This window comes from Miscanthus floridulus, chromosome 2 (assembly GCF_019320115.1).
Source record: "Miscanthus floridulus cultivar M001 chromosome 2, ASM1932011v1, whole genome shotgun sequence".
Classification (NCBI taxonomy): domain Eukaryota; kingdom Viridiplantae; phylum Streptophyta; class Magnoliopsida; order Poales; family Poaceae; genus Miscanthus; species Miscanthus floridulus.
Genome location: NC_089581.1, coordinates 37,327,245 through 37,350,509, shown reverse-complemented (window position 1 = coordinate 37,350,509; position 23,265 = coordinate 37,327,245). Strand labels below are relative to the sequence as shown.

At 45.3% G+C, this 23,265-nt stretch overlaps 1 pseudogene; it reads left to right on the top strand.

Moving 5' to 3' along the window:
- The first annotated feature begins 1,201 nt into the window (after positions 1-1,201).
- LOC136538486 (putative F-box protein At1g49610) lies at positions 1,202-5,885 on the top strand (annotated as a pseudogene).
- The last annotated feature ends 17,380 nt before the right edge of the window (positions 5,886-23,265 follow it).

Below are 23,265 nucleotides of genomic sequence, written 5' to 3'. Positions count from 1 at the left end.
TGTGATGTTTTTAGAATGTTCACATCAAATAAATGAGATGTTTCATGATTATCTTGGAGTATCCACATAGTATCCGTGAAATGTTTTATGGCATATTTAGGTTGTTTAAGTAGTTTCTATTTCTATGTGGTGCTCTTTGGTGTTTTAGTTTTTTTCCTTCCTTATATTTATCTATTACTTTTGATTACTATCTTTTTTATTTGTTTTATCTCTTACATATATTTTTCCATATTCCATGATATGTCACATAATATATTTTGTCTAAAACAATATTATTGTTTGATGAGATTTTGTACAAAATGTTCAAAATAAATGTAACCATATGTAACGTGTTCATATGTGCATGGGCTCGTATTGTATATATGCCACTAAAGAAGCATGCATGCATCTTCATGGGCGCGCTAATTAATAAATATACTACCCCCGTCCGTAAAAGAATGCAATTATGAGATGCATGACGGTCAAAGAAGCTCAAGTTTAACCAAATTTATAGCAAATATTATTAGCACTTATGTTTTCAAATAAATTTATTATAAAAATATATTCTATAACTAATCTAATTGTACTTACTTTGTATCATAAATGTTTGCACTTTTTTATATAAATTTAGTCAAAGTTTAAACTCGAAAAACAAGAATTACATTCTTTTATGGACGGAGGAGTATAAAAGAAGCAAGCTAACAGTTACTCCTAGTTTGGTTCATCATGCCGGACAGCTTGTATATACGGCGTCCATGTATTTTTCCCTAAAATTGCATACTCGACGTATACGTGAGTCGAGTATACGGTTTAAAGTCTTCACTCAATGATATAGCTTGCTAATATACAAGGATCATAAGCTAGTTGGTTTATTAGCTGTCGTTCATTTGTGCTAGCAAAGAAAAGAAAGCAGAAACTATGTACGTGTATGTACTTGTGAAAATGAAGAAAAGACGCAAGCTAGCTCATGTATCTGGTTCACGTACAAAGCCCATGTATCACGGCGCCGTACTAAATTAACGCCCCGTTAGTCTGCCCGTACGCGCTCATAATTCCCGACCGACGCGAGCATAGCAGCTCCCCGTTCCCGCCCGCGCGCACTGCCGCGAAAATTATTTCCCGCGCGCTGCGGCCGGCGGGAGAACCACGTCCGAACGGCCGGACCGTAGGAGCCCCCCAAACTACCTCTATCTAGACGCACCCAAACTAACCACCACGCACCTTCAGCAAGCCGTCGTGTTTCCATTTCCCCTTCCCCCAATCAACCCACCGGCCGGCGGCCATGGAGACGCAGGCGGCGCCTTGCCGTGCCAAGAGAAGGAAGCCGGAGGCACCCGTGAGCCCGGAACAGGAGGACGAAGCAAACATCTCGCTGCTACCAGCAACGAGCGCGCCTGATTCTTGTCCTCCAGGAGCAGGAGGAGACGAACCCTACATCCAAGATCCTCCGCCTGGAGTCGGCGGAGAGGAAGAAGATGGGGTCGACCGAATCAGCCGCCTCCCGGACGCCTTTATGGGTGAGGTCATCTCTCTCCTCCCCACCAAGGATGCCGCCCGCACCCAAATCCTCGCCACCCGGTGGCGCCATCTCTGGCGCTCAGCCCCTCTCAACCTCGACCTCGACGGCGGTGACGTCCTCACCATCGATGTCGTCTCCCGTATCCTCTCCGCCCACCGGGGCCCCGGTCGCCGCTTTCGCTTCCCCGCACAACACCTACAGTACCACCCCGCCATCGTGGATGCTTGGCTCCGCCTCCGATCCCCCGCCCTCGACAACCTCCAGGAGATTGACTGCTTTGCGACCGATGATGTGTTGAAACTAACACCTCAGCCGGCATCAACCTTCCGGTTCTCGTCGTCCCTTTGCGTCGCCACTTTCAGCCAATGCCACCTCTCTGACGATATCACCCAGGCGCTTCAGTTCCCCTGGCTCAAGAAGCTGGCACTTCAACGAGTCATCATTTCGGAGGATTCCCTGCATAGCATCATTGCTCCTTCTCCCGTCCTCGAGTGCTTGCTGCTTCGCAGATTCTTTGGCTGCCGCTGTGTCAGGATCAACTCAGCTAGCCTTACAAGCATTGGGGTGAGTGCTGCGTATGACCGAACAAATGCTTACTTAGAAGAATTCATTGTCGAGGATGCACCTTGTCTTAAAAGGATTCTGTATCTTCGATCACCACTATGGAGCATGCGACTGCTGAGTATCAGTTATTTCAGCACCTAATCTGGAGACCTTAGGTTGCCTAAGTTATGCTGACGACTCTTCCAGTCTCGCTTTTGGCTCAACGATTATTGAGGTACCTCTTGGTTTTCTACATCTTGCCTACAGGTTCTAAGTTGCTTTTCTATGTGCAGAAAAAACTTGAAAATATCGAATTTTATAACTGTGCTGACGCGAGTTTCATGCAGCCGTGCCGCATAAAGGAATTCCGGGTCATTAACTCGACAACGCCAGCATGTATTGTCAAGATTTTAGCAGTCTATAATTTAAATCTTAGCCTGGATGTGATTATTGACCTAATGAGATGCTTCCCGTGCTTGGAGAAGTTGTATATCCAGGTTAAGCATACTATACTAGTAAATTCATTGTGTTCATATATTCTTTGGATCTAGCTAACCATTACAGCACTAATCGAGGACTCCCCTCCGCCTGCCCCTGGCGGCCACCCCCGCGCCACCGGCGCCCGCCTCCCCCTCCCCTCCCCTCCCCTCGGCCCCCCTCCCCTCCCCTGCCCAGCCGCGCGCGGGGGACGGCACGTGCGAGGCCGCCGCGCGGCCGCCGCGCCATTCCCGCCGCCGGCGGAGCCGGATCCGGCACCCACGCCCCCCCCCCACGACCAGATCCGGCGGCCAAGGCCCCATCCCCGCCTCTGGGTGCCTCTCCACCTCCACGGGCTGCTCCCCAGCGCTGTGGCCTGCCGCCGCCGCCGGCTGCATCTTGTGCACCCCGTGAATTTGGGCATCAGCGGGTCTTGGGCCCGCCGGTGGATCCGGTGCCCTGCTCCGCCTCCAGCGACCATGGCTCACCCCTCTCTCTCGACGCCGCACCCTTCTACCCTAGCGGTGCCTCGGAGGGCCGCTCCAAGTTCCGTCGGTGGGCAGACGATGGCTTCCGCGACGACTACGACGACGAGCCCACGCCGATGGCCTCACCAACTCCCTACCTCGATGCGGTCCGCAGGCCATCGCCACGGGGACCTTCTCCGGTTAGGGAGCCGGTGTCGTCCCAGGCTCCCGCTCTAGGGGGCAGTCCTAGCGGTGGTCGCACGCTCGCTAGGCGCTCCTTGCGGTCTCGTCACAGGAGGCAGCAGCGAGATCCCCGCGGTGCTCCTTCTCGTGGGGAGAGGATTGCGGGTGGCTCTGGCGTGTGCCGGCTCACCTGAGACTTAGAAAGCGAGTCCCCGAAACCCACCGACGCCGCTTCTCCGCACCCGATGCGGATCTTGGGTGCCGCAAGCACAGGCACAGGCGCAAGGGAAGGCGTCACCGGCCCAGTCGATCCGTCGCGAACGAGGCTTCCGTGCATGGGAGTGGTCGACCAAGGCGCGCGAGGCCGAACGCCGGTCCTGGGACTCATCGCTCCATTCTGGCGACGGAGACCCGGGCTGTGGAGCGGATTTCGGTGCACCGGCAGTTGGGTCCTCGTCGCAGGTCCACCGCACCTGACACCGATGTGCCAACACGTCAGGCCCAGCGCCCGGCACACCCCACCGTCTCCTCGTCGCACCCACCGCGCAGGGCATCTCCGACGGATGCGGTGGGGTTACTGCACAGCCGGCTTGGCCCCTACCGAAGGGCCTCCTCGCCGGATCGTGATGGGTGGCAAGAGGTGCTGGGCGTCTCAACCTCGCAGTACCATCGTCAGGTTCAGCAGGTCGTTGCCGACGACCTCCGGGGCTGGTGTCATCGACGTCGCCGCCTCCAAGACGCGCTACGCGATAGGTGCCTGAACTGCCTGTCATACACCCACAGGGTTGCCACCTGCCGTCTGCCGCCGAGATGCCTGCACTGCCATGAGTTACGACACCTGGCCAGGGACTGCAAGCGGCCTCGTGCTCGGACAGTGGACGGTGGTGGCCAACGGCGGAGGCCTCCTATAGCTGCTGGTATACGTGGCCGACCACGACCGCTTGCCTGGGACCTTACCCCGGTCACCCGGCCACCCGCCAACGGTGGTCCGGTGGAGGCGGGTACAACCGCGCCTACGTTGTCTGCTCCAGCGTCTGTCGGTCGAAGGCGGAAGAGACGCCGGACACAGCCGGTGGTACACAACACCGACATCCACGGCGACGGTGTAGCCGATCGCGGCAAGGCCACCGCCAGTGCTGCGGCGCTGGAAACCACTACACCAGCCGGCTGTGCCACCAGGGAGGGTCACTGTGACCCCACCAGCAGCTCCGTTGCTCGGCCGGCGGACCACGGTGCTTCAGGTGGCACTGGTGAGACCGTGCCGGACAACGTTGTTACTGCCAGCGGCGGCCAGCGACACCAAAGATGAAGGCTTCTAGGGAGGTTGGCACGGGCCGCTCCGACGGCGCCGAGCGAAGCTTCTATCGCTGCTGCTGCCTACTTTCTTGAGCCGGACCCGCTGGTCTTGGAGCCCTGCGCGGGCACGGGGCCTCCCGCGTGGGTTGACCCGATGCTGGAGGAGCTCACCACCTCGCTCGTCGTGAGCCGGCCAGTAGGACCAACAACGCCTTGCTGCCCCACTACTACGGCGGGCGCATCCCTAACGACGGTTTTGCCACCGTTGTCGCCTGAGCTGGAGATGCCGCCTGTCACGCCACCAAGGATGGGACAACACGGCGTTGCAGATCAGGCGGCCATTTCTGCGCCAACACGGGTTGGCCATCCTGGCGCCGACAACGTGGCGTCGCCCGTATCGAGGGCCCAGTCCTTGTTGGCACAATTGGAGGCGCGGGTATGCATCCCGCTCGACACCCCGTTGCTCAGCACGCCGAGGCTGAGAAAGTCCAAGACACCTTCAAGGGTGGTGCGTCGGAGTGGGAGGCTGACAGCTAAGAACAAGGCCTCCAACCCGACTCTCCAAGCATAAAATGTGTTCAAGCAAAAGCTGGGGATCGCAGATAGGCCACAAGGTCCAGACCCTGTGGCTTTGGACAGTCTCAAGGCCCTCTTCGCTGAGCCGTTGTCGTCCTCCAAAATAGAGGCCCTTCAGGCGCTCTTCGCTCCAGGCTTCGATCCGGTGGCCATGGAGCTGAACCTCATTGGCTTCGAGGACGACGCTCTTTACCCGTTTAGCCGCTAAGCTCAGGGTCTTCAGGGGGCTTGATCCTTCACTTGGTCGCTAAGTCCTACAAATCACAACTGTGTGATCTCTGTCAGTCTTTGGTTCGGTAATCAAATATTACCGTTCCACACGTTCGAGAAAAAAAAAATCTTTGGATCTGACAATATTGTGTCAATCTTCTTGAATTGGTTGTGTTTGTATAATGTTTTTTTTCCTTCGCAGGCATACCAGGGGGTAGACAGGAATTTATGGCGCCGTAAACATCGTGTAATCTTATCAAATGCCTTGACATCCGTCTCAAGACAGTTGTATTGAATAATTATTATCGAGGCATAATGTCACAAGTTAACTTTGCAACATTCTTTATACTGAACGCAAAGATGCTGGAGTCAATGCCATTTGAGTGTCAAAGCTACATTGTAACTGATAGATTTGTTGCAGAGCAGCATCGGTGCTCCAGCTGGAGAAAAGGGCTTCAAGATTTGCTCGGTTTTATTTTACTGGTAAAAGATGTGACCACGACTTTGTGCATATTAATCATGTCCATGATTTGTCTAAAACTGATCCCTTTGAATGTAAAGAAAGAGGGGTAAGTGTATGCGCATCCTTTGAGTAGTTGCTGCTTGACTCGTACTCGTACAGTCGTACTCTTGTTTGCTGCTAAATTTGAGGTCTTCCTTTTTCCCGTGTTGAAGAAGGGGTTGCTAAATGAACTGTGTATTGTAAGATTTGTGTAATTGTGGCCGTCTGACAGTGCCACAGTTTGACTTACTAGTCTGTATTGCACTAAATCTCCATGGACAAGTTACTGGCAATGCTTTATGTTTCAGGTAATGTTGTTAATAAAGTAGAGCTAGTGTAAAAATAAAGTAGAGCTAGTTTGAAAATATCACTTTGTTTTAAATGTTCTTTTACTTGATGTTCTTTAATTGTGCTTGGCAGCGCAACAGGCTATTTATAATTTAGCTTATTATAGGATATAAACTATAACCTACGTTTGTTGGTTTGTTGGACCTGTCGATGAATCACGGTTTGGGCTGAGGTGCAGTTTAACGCGATGGCACAAGGAACAAACGGTCTAGCTCAAAGCTAGGAGCCGATTGGGCCCATTTGGAGCTTCAAATAGTGAGAGGGTTTATAATTTTCAAGTTGGAGGATATGAAACCCACCAAACAGCAGAAATGTTCATACAATCTAGAGAGTTTCTTTGTATGGGATCCAGAGAGAATTAATCCATCTTTTCTAAATGATAAGTCGTTTTGACTTTTCTAGTTTTTGCTATGTACCTAAATATATATTACAGCCCGTTTTGATGCAGATATTGACTATTGAGGGCTCAGAACTGAAATTGGCATTGGCTATCTCCGATGGTTTGGAATTCAGAATTGCTATTCATCCTCAATGCCAACCGGTATTCACAGCCTGTGCTTCCTCGTCTCCAATACAAAGCTCTGCCCCTCTGTATTGGGTGGAATTAACTCATCCTCGATGCCCACTCCCCGAGCGTGCGTGAGGCGGGGCGGGCAGCGGCACGAGCGCGCGTGATGCGGGTGGTGGCGTGAGCTCGTCTTCCCCATGACCGACAGCGCGAGGTCAGATGCGTGCCGGCTCTAGTCCTCGCACCCTTCGTCCCCTTCTGTAGAAGATGCACCCGCCCCTCCCTTCCCCTCTGTCGCCGACGCCGTCGCAACCTTCGAATCGGGCGCCGCAGAGGTCAGATGCGTGAGCTGTGGGGCTGCGGGAGGGCTCCTGTGTGGTGCTGGTGTCCTAGGCGAGCGGGCGGGTGTCCCAGGCCGCCGGGGGCCGAAGGCGGTGGAAGCAGCGACATCACCTTGCGTGACGACGCGGCCTACCGGTGGCTCCGTCCTCCGTCCTCCGATGGTGGAACGGGATGGGATGGGGTCAAGCTTCCCTAGCATTTCAATTCTATGCTTTTGCATCTAAATAGAAATCGAATTTGAGCTACTTCCTAAGATTTCAAAAGCTAATTCAGTGGTCATTTAAACAATAGTATTCGAATCGTGTCCGTTTCAATACCATGGCTGTTTTGATATTGAAGCCAATTCAATTTCAGTTCTCCCAATATCTACATCCAAACGTACCTTTATGTCTTTGTCTTAGATACATAATACAAGCTATGTATCCTGAAAAGCTAAAAACAACTTATGGCCCTATTCGTTTGAGCTATTTTTCGGTCATGAAACAGTGTTTTCCTTTCGCAATATTTTAGCATAAGCCAAATTTTAGCATAAGCGAATAGGGCCTATGTATCTTTAAAAGTCAAATCAACTTACAATTTTGAATGAAAGGAGTAGTAGATTTGGATGAATGTAAGGAATTCAAATAAATTACTTTTGCACATATTTTCCTTGAAATTGAGCGGTTACATTTTCTCAGAGAACGAATCATGCTCCTTCCCTTCAACAAGTACTGCTCGCCAGACAATTATGCCACTGCTACCTCTCTATGTACATGTTTTTATTTACTCATTTCGATGGCAATTCATGCCATAGCCATATAATTATGGCAAAATTTGTTACTAGACACTGAAAGTGAGGTTGCTTTGTCAGCGGATATCGAAAATAAATCGATTTGCTGGTGGATACTCTACTTTGCATCAAATTTCGTGGAGGACACTGAACATATTAAAATATTCATTTATCGCTCAGAGGTGAGAGAACAGTTATAAATGATATTTTTGCCCCTGACTCTTCGTCCTTAGCTTTCTGCCTCACTTCCTTTTTACGCGGGCGTGCGCTGGAACCCGAGCAAGTCCTCATCAGCCTCGACAGGCTCTTCACCTCTTTAGCAACTGCGCAACAACATTGTGGGCGGCGCGGCACCGCCTGCACGGCGAGGACGGCTAGTGCGGCCTACTCGACCCATTGCACATGGACCTCCACCGTGAGTACGTCCACTAACGGCGAGTTCATGGCCATCGCTCAGGGATGCGCCTCCTCCTCCTGGCCTTGCACCTCCTAGTGGTCGCGCCGCTGCCTCTTGGCCGCCGTTATACCTTGAAAAACCATTAGGGTCCGTTTGGATCTTTGAAATTGAATTCATTCTAATAATTACAATTTAGGCATAGATTAATTAAGCTAATATAGTTGTATATAGAATATATTTGTATATTTATTGTTAGTCATACAAGGGACATACTTATATGTTGTATTTTTATTGTAGGGAAGTGAGTTGAAGAGCGTGCTATAAGTTGGAGAATAGAATTATAGTATAGTGATCTATAGAATCCATTTTCATCTCGCACCCTATGAATTTGAGATATGCTTATTTGTTAGCTTGAGAAAGTTATGGAATATCAAATTATAAGCCAAATAGCCTAATCCATTATGTAAATTTTAATTTCTCCGGAATGAAAGGGGCCTTAGATATTTGGATGGTTCCTAATAAGAAAAGAACTATATATGTTACAGGTTCCAGAAAGTGCAGTGAGCTAGCTATATCTAAGCAATATATATGCGTGCCCACATACTTACAACTTTCCAAGATCAATGTGTCAATTTTGCTCTTCATTTTTCTTGAGTAAGATTAAGGCAAAATCATAGATAAAAGTCGAGTTGTACTCTCTATCTATTAGCAGCGAAGGTTAATTTTCAACTACTAACAGAAAAAATACACTTTGCCGAGAAACTAGCATATGTCTGAACAGATATGTTAGCATATTTTTAGTAAACTAGCAAAACATACTCGTGTGTTGCAATGGAAGAAAACAATCAAAGTTTTATGGAAAAAGACATGCGCTCTAGAGGACATCCCGGCAACGGCGCGCTGCCTCAGACGTCACCAGCGGCGTGGGCGCACCTAGCCGTGCAGGGGGGGGGGGGGGTGTCGACGGCGTGGGCACCCTAGCCACAGAGGCAGCAGCGTGGGCGCCCCAGGCGGCCTGGAGGCACGACCCCATCTAATGTCCTCCTCGATTCTTCTCTGATTTTCCACGATTCAATTCTTTCTCTGATTTCCTTTTTGGCCGATTCGTATATGGAACTGATTTTTGTTGATTTTTGGTAATTGTTGTGGTCGTCGGCAGAAGAAACAACAAATTTATTGATTTGATTTTATAAGTTATTGTCTTTCTAGAGTTAGTCTGATTTTGGTTTGGATTGGGATCGACGTGGTGGTTTTGATTTAGTCTCGGTTTGGTCCCTTGCACCTTGCTTGCTGATTTGGGAAATCCTTGATATAGATTTGGGGGACCGGAGGAAATCTAGTTGATTTCGGATTGCGGATGGTGAGAGATGAATGTGGAGGCAAGACGAAAATTTGGGCAGAAATCTTACACCTTTAATATTAAGGTATCGATACATATAGATAATGGAGTACACACAACAACTTGCTCAAGATTTCAGCTTCCGTTTAATTTAATTTGATAAGTGGGACTGAACCAAGTCATAATAAAATAGATTTTATTCTAATCAAAATTACGGCAAAAACTTGATGGTGAAAACCTCTACTTCTTAAGAAATGAGTCAAGGCCTCGAATATCCATAATTATTATATTTATCATTTATTATGATATTTATATTTATGAAAAAAATAGAAAAAATAAAAGTATTTAGAAAGGAACGTGATTACGTGGATGGCCAAAACTGAAACGGCCGCCAGCACCATCACCTATCCATGGTCCCTGTACGGCCTGGGCATCGTTGTTTGCCATTGAAAGCGGAGAAATCTATTTGATTAGGATTGCGAACGAAGACAGTTTCCTTATTTGATTATGATATAAGCGTGTAATCATGTGGTGAACGAGGCTGCTGCATGGACCCGGCTCAACGCCATCCAAGCTGCAACGATCCAAGGCTGGCGACCTCGTGTCGTTGCTAAGGTGGTATTCCGAAAGGTAACTTTCATTTTCGAAGTAATGGCTGTATCTGATTGTATCACCACCCTTGAGGATGGGCAATGCCTTGGCAGCAGTGGCGGATCCAGGATTTGGCCAAGACTAGGGCTAAATCTTAGCGGCCAAAAATCCAAAGCTACAGATCAGCTCTGTCCAGTTTGTGAAGTATAGTAATTCTGTCTTCAAATTTGGAAGGCATTAAGTATTATCTCAAACCTTTAGAAAAACTGTGTTTCTTGTCAGATTTCTCCATTTTTAACATAACTTGGTAATTTGCAAGGTGGTGCAATCAAGGAACCTTAAAGAAAGTAGAATATACTCTGTGCATTATCCATGATTCATATACTTGACAAATGGCATATTGATTCCCAGTATTTTGTTTTTTCAAAGATCTCTGTTTACCATGCTGAGTCTATGAATAGCAAAATTCCGTCTAATGCAGCCATCTTTACAAATAATTTGTTTGCTGCTAGTCTGTATTCTCCATTCTACATGCTACTTGGCAGTTGCATTTTTCATAGAAACTGTTATAGACCTCTTTGATATCAATTGGCAGTTATTGTCAGACTCGGAACTACAAAGAAGCTTTGCTTCTATTTGCTAAGATGAAGAATTCTGGAGTTCTTCCAGACCAATTGATCCTTGCTACTGTTCTATCACTATCAGCTTGTGGGCATGATATAAGGCATTTGAGAACTGGGAGAGCCATCCACTCATACATGTTGGTGTCAGACATTCTTATCAGTGCTCACCTCAGTAGTGCTCTCATAAATTTGTATGCTACTTGTGCGAACATGGAGATGGCAGAAAAGCTATATAATGGGATGCCAAGTAAGGACTTGGTACATACAGAAAAGTTGAGATTGCTCGCTCTATACTTGTGCGAACATGGAAATTGGGAACATGGTATTCAAATGTTCTATTCAGTCCCTGGTTCTATTTGACCTGGCTTTCAGTCGTTTCAGATCCAAACGACCAAACAACTTGCAAGGAAGGTGGCAGGAGGCTCACCGGTCAGCAGGCGGGTGCCCGGCACCCAGTTGACTGGCTGAGGAAGTGAGGAACAGAGGTAGGAGCCGCCGGCCGCGCCGCCGCGGAGTGCACAGCGGAGGGGGCGAGGGCGCGAGGCTGCGCCGCCGGCCACCGCGGAACGCCGGAGCCGGAGCGTGGAGGCCGGAGGGCGGAGGCGGAGCGGAGGGCCAGTGGGCGTAGGCTGCCGGCTGCGCAGCCAGCGCCGGTGCGGACTGGCGGAGCCACCGCCGGCCGTGGAGCGGCGGTCGCGACTCGCGACTCCCCTGCGCGGCTGCGCCTGCGCGACTCGCAAGGCCAAGCGGCTCTCTGTGACTGTCTCCATTGCTCACTTTGCCTGGGCTGCCTTCAGTGTTGTTGGATTGCTTGATGATGGGCCAAAAAACTGAAAACTTGCTCCCTTGTTACATGGGCCGCGACTAGGGCCATGGCCTGGGCTGCCCTAGTGCTGGGTCCGCCCCTGCTTGGCAGAGGCACTGATACTCCTCACTACTGGATTCAGGTGCTTTGTCGAGTGCCTACAGCACTCGGCAAAGCCCCAAATACACTCGGCAAAGGCTTTGCCGAGTACCGCACTCGGCAATGGCCACTCGGGAAAAAAATAGTCGGCAAAGCTTTTGCCGAGTGCCGAGCTAGCCCTCGGCAAAGAAAACGAGCGGTCACGGCCCAGGAAACGGTGACGGCGGCTTTGCCGAGTGCCAACCCGGACGACACTCGGCAAAGTTTTTCATTTTTTAAATTCTTTGCCGAGCCGTCCGGGCTGGCACTCGGCAAAGTTTTTTGTTTTTATTTTTTTTAAAATTCTTTCTTTGCCAAGCGCCGCCCGATATGACACTCGGCAAAGTTTTTAATTTTTTTAAATTTCTTTGCCGAGCGCCGTCCGAGATGGCACTCGGCAAAGTTTTTTATTTTTTTTGTTTAAAAATTTCTTTGTCGAGCGCCGGACGGGTGGCACTCGGCAAAGTTTTCAATTTTTTTTTAAAAATCTTTGCCGAGTGCTATGGTCATGGCACTCGGCAAAGCTGGGAAACGGATTGCTACATTTTCCAGCTTTGCTGAGTGCAGTGACTATTGCACTCGGCAAACTAACCAAAAACAGTGTTTTTTTTCATTTTTTGCATTCCATCACAACAAACACAAATTATCATATATATCTCACATCCATCCAAACATGCATCACATATTTATCACATCCATCGCATATATCACATTCATCACATATATCACATACATCAATCCAAACATCCATCGCATATATCACAGTTATCCAAATATACCACTAGTGCATGACAAGTATATCAGAAATCCATCACCAAGTGAACAACAAATGCAAATACAACTAATGCTACTCATTAGAAAGGTGGAAACTGAGTGCCTGGTGAAGGAAAAGCTGGATCAGTCGGAGGCGCATGAGCTGGATTATTTGAACCCTCCGACTGAGGCTGCATAAAGGAGAAGACATTGCATGTGTTAGACAAGATTACTTGGATAGCTAATCTAGGTCATACAAGCAAAGCCAAGCGAAAACTCACAGGAGTACCTGAAACTGCAGGAGTCGGAGGTGGAGCGAACAGCCCAGGTGGCACAGCTAGACCCGTATGTTGCCCAAGAGTCTGCATGAACTGCATCATTTCCGCCATCCTCTACGCCTGGGCCTCTCGCGCGGCCCGCTCGGACTACAGCTGGGCCGCCAGGTCCTGACGTTGCCTTGCTTCTTCTTCTAGTCGGGCCTGTAATATTTCACTCCAATGTTTCAGTAATGCAAAACCAATTAAGGTGTGTAAAGATCAATCTACGATGAGTAAAACAGGAATAACCTCGAGTGCGTCGACCCGTTGCTATGAAGCGCTTGGCCGTGGCCGTATGGCTGGGCCTTCACTCGTGCTCCTTGCTCGGATCTGGGAGAGAGGGAGTAGAGGTCGAGTCGATGACGCTGTCACCAAGCCAGTACCGCCCATGCTTCTTGCCTCCACCCACCCTCATGACGATCTCTGCATCAAAGTTCTGGGTGCTCGGGTCGTACTGTAGCCCATGGACCGACCTTGCCGCCGACATGTACTCACTAATGCGGGTGTGGATACTTAGGTTGGTGTACGCCTCGGGCGGGTCCTCCGGGTTGTAGGAGACGGTGGACGTCGCCTTGCCCTTGTGGGACATACACCATGCCTAGAAGTCAGAGCATTGCTGACCACCATGTGCCTCCGACTATGAGAAAGACAGCAAGATGATTAGAAATCAGGCATAATTGAGCGTTAGAATAAATAAATGAATTCGCGTACCCATAATTGTTTGTATCCGGTGAGGTTGCGGTTGCCTTGATGGTGTGCTGGACCTTGCATCTACAAACGCCACTCTCGGGCAGCTTCGTGCGTCTCGGCCCACGCGGGCGTGAACCACTTGTCCACGATCATCGCCCAGCACTCGGGATACGAGGAGCACCACCAGGGACACATCTACACATCATCAAGTATTTGACATATAAAAGATCAAATTAAACCAACTTAATCTCAAAACGAATCAATATTAATGTTCTTTATCTACCTCAAGGTACTGGTCCCGGGTCAGCGTCATCTTTGTTGCTTCTTCTTTGCTGACCTTCTCTCCAAGTTTTGACCCATAGTAGGTTATGATGGTCAGGATGCGCGTCTCATGATGCATGTCGGTGATGAGTTTTTACAGGCTTTGGTAGCCACCAAATCTGCCCTAGCCTCAGATCCCTCCTCGCATCTGAAATAAGTTTGCATACAGACGCGATGTATCCATTCATTATTTCAAGAAAAGTCCAATGAATGCGATGTATTGAGCAGTGTAGTGTGAGGGAGACTTATCCAAAACTCCGCCTTCACCCGCTCTGCCTTATTGGGGTAACCCACATCGAGGGCGGTGGCGTAGTGGTCAAACGTCCAGGCCGGCTCTCTCCTGCTGGCGTAGTCAACCAGGCCAGGATAGTGTTGCCTGCACAGAAGACCCAGGACGTAGTGTTTGATTCAAATGTAACTTGTTCAAGACGTATCTATAGTCCTATACCCACAAACACATACACCCGAGTAGACACAAATGGTGGCTCACAATATATGAAATAAATGCAATATCAAAAAAAGAGTGTGAGCCAAACCAAATAGAGAAGATGAAGTGATTTGTTTGACCGAAGTTCGGGCCTCATCAAGTGAGGTGAGTGACCCAATAAAGGTCTACTCTAGTCAGGTCCAAATAGACCACTTTCCATTTTCCACTAATATGATCTCTTTTTGTTTTTAAGGCAAGATCAAGCCCTCACAAATATCCGACCGTGTACCACACCTTGGTGACTTGTCGGCAACCTCTAAGCCGTCTAAAAGCAAAGCTCCAAGAGAAACAAAAGCTTCACACAAACTTTATGTCACCTCAAAGTGCTCAAGGCTGCTCAACTAAGATTTTGCTCACACACAATCTCACAAGGCTAAAATGTTGCTCTCCAATTCATTGAATGTGGCTAAGTGGACTCCAATCCCACAAAGGGTGAATTGGGAGGTCTCTCTAGGCTTTGCTGATGTATATGATGTGGGAAAGCTTCAGCAACCAGCCCAAGGTCGTGGGAGGGGGTATAAATAGACAACCCCAAAAACTAGCCTTTGGGCTGCCAGCCAGCTAAAATCGGCTTTGCCGACCCAACCGGCCTAGCCGATTTTTTCAAGCAGGTGACCATTGGGGCTGGTGTCAGGGCAGGAAAACTAGCTTAGCCAGTTTGGGTTTGTTTTCTCCCAAGAGCTTTTCTCTCAGTTTTCTCACCTGGGTTTGTTTTGAGCACTTCTAGGTCACATCTGGTACATTGTGTTGCATCCCTCTTGATAGTACGATATGCCTATACTCAAGAAATAGAATTTCTTCACAATTAAAAACATTTGATCTTTTCATTCTTCGAATAATGCTGCTTTCTCAATTTTAATCATTTGAGGGCTTTCAACACCTTCAATGACTTGAGCTGAGTTCCCTTGAGCTATGACTTTGAGTTTATCAAACCAATTGATCAAGACTATACTTATCAACCAAAGTCACTTTTCAACGATGTGACCCTCCATATTAATGCAACCCTCATAGCTTGATTAGTACCTCAACTAAATGCAAATACTTTCTTCTTCACCATAGCTAGGTTCTTCGGCCACCAATCCATCACTTGTCCTTCACCTTTGCTTAGTACCTCGAAGCTTTTCCTTGCTATCTTCATCATCTCAAGCCATCAAGTCACATCTTGTTTTGAATCAACTATTAAGCGCATATATATTCATTTCATTTGTCTTCATCATTATGAATATTATTCTTCATTTTGATTGATCAAGCTTCAAGAGTGAGACCATTCCATATCCAAACTCTCATGCCTCATTTATGATTGATACACTTAAGCTTGTCAATGGATTTTAACAATATGCCTTGGACTCATTTCTCATTTGTATGCATTTGCTATATGTGATCCCAAACATAATATAACTCACTTAGGACTAAGTACCTGTACTGAATACCTGCAAGTCTCATGAAACATATTATTAGTCCCTTAATCGTGTTGTCATTCGATCCACCAAAACCCACTTAGAGGCTAGATGCACTTTAAGTGACGATGTTGTGGATAGGAGGGTGGTTGAGACCAAGGTTCTGGGATTCATGATGATGGGCTCAATTTTGGTGAAATTCGTCCATCTTGGTAGAGCCTAAAACAAAATGAAATCGACCAAAAAACTTTGGCCCAATTTGAATTTAGGGCTTAGCTCAAGGCCCATAATAGCCCACAAATACATCTGCTCAGTATAAAAGCACGAACTCACTGCGTAAAACCTAGACCATTTCATTTTCTCCTCCTCTACTCTAATGTCTAGCCTCAGATGCAGCATCACATGGCAGCGGAGGCACGACGTCGCTTGATGTCACCTTTGGCCAGCCTCTTCCTTGGTTCCCACACCACCATCTCCACCCGTTTCCCTACAACTTCTTTGTTTAATCTTCTGCTAATGGAGATTTTACGAGCTCAAATGGTGAACCTTCAGATATGATGTTGTTCTTTTCTCAGATCTCTTCCCTATCTTTGTCCCTTGCAGTTACTTGTGATGTGTTGTTTGTTGTTTAGTACTGAACAACATGGTTATGTGGTGCAGCAATTAAATCATAGTGTAACTAGAATAAACTTTGGATTTTAGTTAAATTCTAATTTTTTGACTGGTCAAACAGTTAAATCCCGGTCCAAATTTTGTTGAACTTCCGAATTTCATCCATTTCGGTAGGCTTCGAAAATTTTTAGCTTTTGAATACCAGAACCTTGGTTGAGACAATGATTTGGAGTTGGGGCCCTTGAGAGGTTGAAGTGTTGGGAGGAGGCAATATGGCTAGTACGAGGACTCGGGAGGGGACTCGGGCCAAGCTGCAAGGCTATGGACATGCTGAGAACATGATTATAGTTAAATTATTACTCACTCGCTTGCACCGTGGTTGCAAGCCACCGCCAAACTTACTAGGATAGATAGATCCCTTTGACTTTCTTCCACTATAAGCTCATAGTTTTGACCATGGCTTCCATGTTTTGGTGGTGTGCAGATACTTAGGTAAGCCTTACTATGACCCTACAAGGGATCGGTGGATAAAATTACAACGTTCATGCTCAAGGAAGCTTGTAGATGGGATCTTCATCAAGCTTCCTTGCACGTTTATCCAATAAAGTCTTTTTATTTCAATTAATATAAGTGGACATGTACACGTAGTCTTGTATTAGGTCCAATAGAATGTAATTTTGCTATATTGTAATATATTTGATGTAAACAGTCTAGATGTATCTAAAATCATCTGAATGTAAGAGTGCACGTGGTAGCCGAGATATCCTAGGACTACCATAGAAGTGTAAAGGATTGGAGTATCTATTCAGAAATTACCTGTCTATTCCAATTTGAATCTGCATCATTTAATATGGGATGATCTACTAGACTGACCAATAAAATTGTAGGTTCACCAACAGGAGTATCACTTGAAATTACATGTTGCCCATGATTTTGAATCTCAATAAAAGGTCTAGCTGGTAGAGGGGGATCTACGTTTTGAGATGGACCTGAATCTTCCCTAGCTGGTTGAGGAGAGAGAATTGAATCTACTTTGGGTGACACTCATCATCATGAATTTGAGCATGTTTAGTTGGTAAAGGAGATGAACGTACATCTAAATTTTGCTGAGGTGGAGCTTCTTGGGCAACATTTTCCCATAAAGGGTGTCCCTATTGCTGAAGTTGTAGATTGTCAAAGAACACTAGCAACTGAGAGCATGTCACAATATCTAGCAATTAAGCCCTAAACTCTGGTTTTGGAACCTTTCTAAAAAATATTGGGTTCAGAAAAATACGCAGAGACAACAATTTCCTTTTATTTGTTCCTAAAAAGCATGCATACATGCCATCATCTCTCGTATGTATCGAGCCACCAACCATGGACAAAATAACTAACCGATGTGTCCAACCACCGTCGTCACCCAAACTCAAACCGAGAACCTTTAAAATGCAATCTTTGTTATCTGATCTACCTCCCAGTATTCTTACATGTAAAATAGTGGCTAGAGATACAATTTTGGTGATCCTCTTAGGCCCTGTTTGGATCCATAGAACTAACAACAAGTTGACTATTTTTTAGTTCCTAATAAGTATCCAAATAGACAGACTAGTTGTTAGTCCACTAGTCATGAACTAGTTGTTAGTCCATTAGTCCACTTATAGGAGCTAATAGGACTACTTGTTAGTCCTAGTCCATCCAAAACAGTCCCTTAGGTGACAGCATCAGGTTGTGACCATCCACCTTGGCACTATAATTCACACCTAGAGCCTCCAAACGGAATATACATTGCCTACTCTATCTCCTAGTATTCTTAGATCTAAAAATAGTGGCAGGATATCCATTCTGGTGAACCTTCATGCCAAGGTGGCGGTAGTTGTGTGCAATAGGAGCACTGAGAAAAAAATGGTGCAACACCGATAGAGAGTATCGGTGGTCCACGCATCTTTGTGATTGGATGCCTTCACTTTTCCAAGCATGGATAGATTGGGAGTTAGGATAAGGAGTTGTTGGAGTGGAACATTTTCCATCGTGCCAGAAAACAAGACTAGTAGTAAGTTTGCTAAACTATTAGAGATGCTCTAATTATACTTCTATGTTTAAAATAACAATGCATACTTGTAAAACTTTACAAAATTGGGAAGATTACTAGAGAGGATATGTTTTTCATGAAATATTGTACTTTATGGTAAGGAAAGAAGATATTATCCATGCTTCACAGCGAAGTGTAGAAGGTTCTAGGGCTAGATACTTTATATGGTATCTCAGGATTGGATAAGGGTAAGGAATGTCAAATAGTACAACTATTTTGTATGTAATGCTTTAGATTGTTTCCACTTGGTACCAATCCAAATGTTGTGTAACACACTATATGTAGGGGAGGCCTCTACCCTAGCAGAAGAAGACATGCTAACATGCATTACATTGATATGTTGTGATGTTAGAAATAGAGGGGGCAGGCTACAGTGCATTTTGTGTGTCTAATATCATATTAAAAATTAAATAGGTGAAAAATGTCAAGAAAATGGCAATGAAATATCTATTGAGATAAAAAGGGCCACCTTAACACATGTTAGTGAAACTCATTAGTGTGCCATTGCAATTATACAACTAATGCTATCCCAAATATTTTCATTGTACTTGAATTAATACAAAGGTGAAGGAAGTTCCAAAGAAAGATAAGCGAGTACAATGTACAAAAAAAAACAAATTAATTGTCTATTAAAACATGACTATGCACCAAGTTATACTCATTAGCTATATAATCAAGAAATGATTTTATCTATAGAACCAGGATCAGGTTTTCTGAGATCTCACTGCGGCGGTCTTGCCTTAAATTGTAGAGAGTTTTGGGTGGGTTGTATTATCCATAAGTCTTCCACTGAAACATTCATTCTAACGCAATCAAAGCTGATCAAACCAAACCACCAGCTGGTTGTTCACTTCCATGACAACTCAATGCTTGGTATATTATTCCACATTTTGTGTGTAGCACCAGGGATCCCACATGAGAATAGCAATATGGTCCGGTTCAGAGACCAACCTTTTACTTTTACTGAAGCTCTTGGTGTCAATCCAAAGTCAGAAACCACATTTTAGGAAACACTAGGTTTCATCCTAATGCCGTCATGTACAACAAACGGTGATAATAGAGCTGAGTACCCATGGTCAAGTGATTACTTTCTTTTCATCTATTATCATGAAGATACACCAACAATCACACTAGCTCTACTGTTTCGCAAACAAGGAGATATGAATGGGTTTGTCATGAGACCTAGTGATCTCAGCTCCACTGTTTCGAAGATAAGGAGATGTGAATGGGTTTTGATTTGTCATGAGGAACTATCCCAAACCTAGTGATCCTCGTAAAATTGACATGTATGTAAAGATCTGTCTTAAGGCCACTGGAGTGGTGGCATGGCTAAAGAGGTTTGTGAATGATGTAGATTAGAGGGTAAGAATTCATTTCTACTCTCTTTTTACTTAAAAAAGTGAAACTTACTGTCTAATGTGGTACCCTTTAAACTTGCTTGCAGAAAGGCCTAGAGCTTAAAAGCAAGCCAGGAAACAACATATAAGACAATACAACAAACATGTAATCATCTCTAACCTCCTAATGAACTTTATGCCATATATTCCTCAATGTCACATAGCTGGATCGAAGCCCTCTCCAACATTTATTTCTCACACCTTAATTTTTGTAGGAAATGACGGAGAAGACCATAAAGATTAGAACTGTTGGGCTATAGTCCTCCACTTGTGCCTTCACCAACCAAGACGAACATGCCTTCGCCAGGGAAAATGGTAAGCTCAAGAACTTGGCCCACACAGGAAAGACAGTAAGTGTTGACGATTAGGGTTAGAATTAGGGGAGAGCCCCTTGTGCTTGCCCCATGGGTTCTATTTATAAGGGAGGTGGGAGGAGGCAATTTTCCTCCCTACCCCGTTTGGTTTGTGAATATGTGGAGGTCCTCAGACCTATAAGGCGTTGGGCCTTTCGCATGGAGGGGGTAGGCGTAGCCTCCCCTACCCCCAACAAACAATGATTGAGTGTGCATTTGTCATAGAAGGATGTTATTAGATGTTTTGTGTCCATTATTGGGATCACAATTGACTTGCTATCAACCAATATCAGATTGTATGCCCTGAAGGCGCCTACATCTAGTTAATTTTGTAGATTATTTGGATGGATTCTTAGAACATCACCAGATGGTGAATCCAGTATTGCGCTTTCAAGTGAACTCAGTCATGTGTTTTGGTTTATGTAGAAGTTGTATCGGTGCATTTGTGGTTCTTGACCAATGAATTGACAATATTGCCACCCTACAATCAATCATACATCCATTCCTTGGGCATCTCATGTGAAAAGTTGGTGGTCCTGTGAAATTCAAACAAAATTTTAGGTTCTGAGAATCTAGTTGTGCTTTGTCATGTATCACAGCTTTGAAATAACCTACATGGTTGAAATCTTTCTGCACTACATGTACTTTGCAATTGCCTTTGGACTAGCAAACATGCCCATGAGTTGCAACGGAAGAAAAAAAGTTACCAACGTTTATTGAAAACAAGTCCGAGAATGTTACATATCTATTTATTTTTTATCTTTTCTATAAACTTAAAATCTATAATTTATTTTTGCAATGACAATGACATCCATAACACAAGTTCACATTGACAATAATATGATAATATACTGCCCGTAGATGTAAAAAACACAAATAGTTTGATATATTCTCTCAATTACAATATAAACACAACAATTTGTTATTTAATTGATTTATTATTAGAAAATAATACAAAGATAACAATAGAATATGACACATTTACGAACCTGATAATTATTTCATGTCTTGTCCCTAATAATATTAAAGAGCCTAACTTTCTTCTTTTGTCGCTTCTAAACGCCTATCATATTTGTGTCAATATCTTCTTTGACCATAGCTGTAGGGGTCCATTGTATACTCTAGAGCACCTTTTAAATTTGTATTTGTATACTATAATAGAGTGAAAGAGAATTGATAAATACATGTCACTTAATAGAATTCTACCCACATTTTTTGTCTCTAGATATCATTTAGAAAACATATTTAATACCTAGAAATCATACAACCATATACAACGAGCGGATCCAGGTTGATACAAACATTTACATGCTATTCTACCGAGCCAATGTCGAAGCAAGTTTATCACCAAATAAAATCATACACACCTTAATTTTTCATTACGATTGGTTGTTTGTTCTTTTATCTATTACTATTACTAAGGACTACTCCAAAATTACCATATGATATTAGCTTCTTCCTGTTCCTACAATGCATGTACATTTATTTTCCTTTTCTTTTCTACACTGGACATAGGTTCCCTACTAATTGTTTGATCGTACTGCTGCCCTACTGAACTACAACATGATGGGTCTCCAATGACAATTGGCGATCATCCATCCATGGACATGCCTAAATGTTCTATTGGCACAGGTCACCACCACCGTTGTTGTACTCATGAAACACAACCTAACAACAAGTATTGGGTTTGTTACCTCGAGTTTGTCTTGTACCATGCTTTATTCAAGATCCTTGATTGTCTCTCTTCTTGATCAAGTGACTGCTCGTCCCTTACACCACAAGGTGATCAATTTTGGCAAGCGAGATCCATGCACCGATACCGTCTTGTAACTGCCTCGCCCTTTGCCATTATTGTTGAGCTCTCCATGTAAGCATTATAGAGCATTTGCCTAGTCTTGTGGCCACTCTGGTCTTGTATGAGCTTTGATCGTTGTTGCATTCATCTTCACCTGGTACCATACTTTGTCATACTTGATTAAGTCATATGTATCTTGATTAATCTAATCTTTTGCAGAAACACTGACATATGATCTACATCATGCATAAGGTTATTGAAAGGACTGGATGTAATCTATATGAGGGTGAATGATGAATAGGCATTTCCTACAAAATTCACAACTCAAAATCCAGTGGATTAGTCAAACTCTAGAAGTTAAAAAAAATTGTCAGGAGCTTCTACACATCCGAAAGTAGGTCCAGAAGTTTCACATAGATAGAAAAACTTGAAATGAAACTACACATAGAGAGTACTAACTCAAACCAAACTTGGATATATGTATTTGAAGTTGTCCGCTAGCAAGTCCACAGAGCACCTACACTCACAAACACACACAACCAAGTAGATCGAGATGGAACCACAAATCAAGCATGTACTCAAGATACTCAAACCAAAGTGAAGACACAATGATTTGTTTCCTAAAGTTCAACTCCATCCAATAAGGACCTACGTCTCTATTGAGGAAGCTCCAAGAGACCCAAGGTCAAGCTTTAGCTAGATCTCTTTGAACTACTTTCCTCGATCCACTATCTTAATCCCTTCCTTTGTGGGAGATCAGGGCCTTCTCACAAACTTCATGTGGTTCACCACACGCATAGGACCTCAGTGGGCGATGCTTAGCCATCTAGAAGGCTTCACCTCTAAGAGTAACAAATGCTTCACGAATGGTTGATAAATCCGACACGTGCTCAAGGATTTGGTTGATCGCTCTTGCTCTCAATCACTAAATCTCTCAATCAACTCACTAGGTGAAAGCCTCATGTTTGGTTTTGGTAATTGAGACAACTAGTGGACTAACCTTTTGCTAAGTGTTGATTAAGCTAGGTTAAGTCCACACCAAGATGGTGGCAAGGCTAGGAGTTGGATAGGGGTGATCAATCCAAATGAAGCAATCCCTTGAGGAGCATTTGGATACTCATGAGGTTTTGATTGAGGCTCATGAGGAATTGAAAGAAGCTCACTCATCTCTCCTTGCTCAAAGGAAGGTGCCTATTGAAATAGCAAACATAGGAGTAACTTATGATATAATTGATGAATCATTCTATACTCCTATTGTTGTTGCTCCTAACACCTCTTGTAGCACTAGCAAAGATACCCCTTTGGGTGATGGATTCACATAAGATTCATCCCTCATTATGGAAAATGAGACACTTAAGAATGGTAGATGAGCTCACTCACACACTAGGCAAGGCCTATGGTGGTGAGGCCCACTTGCTAAAATGCTTGGGTAGTCAAAGGTTCTCCCTTAAGGCCTTCCA